Raw genomic sequence first — 1,975 nt, forward strand, 5'->3', positions numbered from 1 at the left:
TCCTCTGAGCAGCCTCTCTGGCAAGTTCCAGCAGCTGTCTAAGTCTAGACCAGAGCACTTTTTGAATCCATTTGATCCCCACCATGTAAATCAAATGAAAATTGTCTGAGAATTCCCATGTTTTTTGGCATGTATCAAATTATATTTTCTTCCAAGCAAGATAAATTCCCTGAAAAAAAGCAGTTTATTTTCTTTTTAATTCAGAGAGGGTCCTTGATTGTTACTGGCACTGACCTCGAGGCTGACTGTATTGCTCAACTTTTTCTCCAGAATTTCTTCAACTCTGCCTTTAAATCTCTGATATTCCTGTAAAATATCTGAGAAAATTGACCCATCAAGATACAAAAATAAGACTAAGACTGAGGCTTACATTTCTCAATCTGTAGTTTTCAATCATTTTAGGCCGCTGGAGGAGACTGGGTTTGAATGTCTTTTCATTTTTTTTACACTGCAGTTACATTCTGCACATTTGTAACTAATTGGCTGCAGTGTGAATACATTGAGACTATACTATGAGACTGATATATAAAGACATTTTAAAAGACAAAAATGTAAGACAGAAACTGGTGCCCACATTTTCTAACACAGCAGTAACTAATACTTGCAGCATTTCCCTTGCAGCTGTAGGAGCTGCAGCGCTGCATCCACATGTGGAAAAAAAATAGCACACATAAATATAAACAAACGCAAAAATGAACACCAAGAGTTGTTGGACAACATTCAATATTAACTTACCTCAATCAACCCCTTTTATGAAGATTTATGGAGACAGGGTTAACTGACAAAACACAACAAGATCCTCCAATGCCAAGGCAGGCAGGTCTCCAGCAGGCTAATAGCACCGGCGCTTGACGCGATGAATAGGGAGAAACTGGGGCTCCAACAAACACAGCGCCGAGACAATAGGCCAGGCCCAACACTGGCCAATCAGCAACCACCAGTTTTGTGGTTTGGGAATCTGCTGAAAAAACAGAAACGACCGAAGCTTGACAAGCTGAAGTAATACTGATGACTTCATGGTTTTGATTGAAAGTAGAGGGCTGAACTGGCTTTAGTGGAGGGCAAGCCAGGCGTGAAATCCCAGTCTTTGGCTGCTCTGCTTCTAATTTTTGTCTAAATTTGAAGGCAAACATCGTCACACTGTTTAGAAAGTCTTAATATGCCTATACAGTGTAAACATGACTACACTAAGTACATTGAGGGGTTTTGCAAATGTGTTTGAAGTTACATTTGCAGTAAATATGAAGTTATGTGTGCACGAGTCACTGGGTACACTTGATAGTCTACCAATCCAGGGGAAATCTATTATTCATAAACTGTACTTTAGTCTATAGGAATCACAAGATGCATACGGAGAGAATCTATTGTTGTTACTGCTTCTCAAGTTGGAGAAGCAATTAAAAACTTTGAGACAGCAGATATGTGGATTGTATTCCAGCACAATGTCACTTATATTTTATTTGCACAGTGTAAATGCAGTTCTTTGAGCAGTGTACAAAATGATTTAAACTGACCAACCACATGATCATGTTACATGTTTTTCTGTAATTATGTTGCTGTGATTTCAGTCAGAGCGACCGCTTCACAATTTTCAGCCAGAGCATTTTGATAAAATACATTTTTTTGTTTATTTCTAAAACTCCTGATTATCATTTAAATCATAAATGGTCAAGATCCCCCTTTACCTGCACTGATCCCACGTATGGCAGTACATTTTGAGCCTTTGATAAAGATAAGGATGGATTATTGTGGCATACACTGTAACTGTGCAGTTGATGAAGTCAACCATCTGAAAATGCTTCCTTTGTAAATACTGCTGTCACTTCCTCTGCATGTATGCGTATCATTAATATGTAAATGTAAATGTGCTGTATTTATATGGCGCTTTTCTAGTCTTAACGACTACTCTTTTTTATCATACAGGATACATTCACCATTCACACACATTCATACACTGTAGCCGAGGCTGCCGTAC

The 1,975-nt window shown here is 38.5% G+C and overlaps 1 protein-coding gene across 1 annotated transcript in view; it reads right to left on the reverse strand.

The window, feature by feature from the left end:
- The window catches only part of lim2.1 (lens intrinsic membrane protein 2.1), a 4,364-nt gene extending 3,393 nt beyond the window's left edge, over positions 1-971 (reverse strand). The window contains exon 1 of the mRNA XM_032534448.1: positions 736-971. The gene's annotated coding sequence lies outside the window, so the exon portion shown is untranslated. The remainder of the gene's footprint in view (positions 1-735) is intronic.
- Positions 972-1,975: the final 1,004 nt, after the last annotated feature.

This window comes from Etheostoma spectabile, chromosome 13 (genome assembly GCF_008692095.1).
Source record: "Etheostoma spectabile isolate EspeVRDwgs_2016 chromosome 13, UIUC_Espe_1.0, whole genome shotgun sequence".
Lineage (NCBI taxonomy): Eukaryota > Metazoa > Chordata > Actinopteri > Perciformes > Percidae > Etheostoma > Etheostoma spectabile.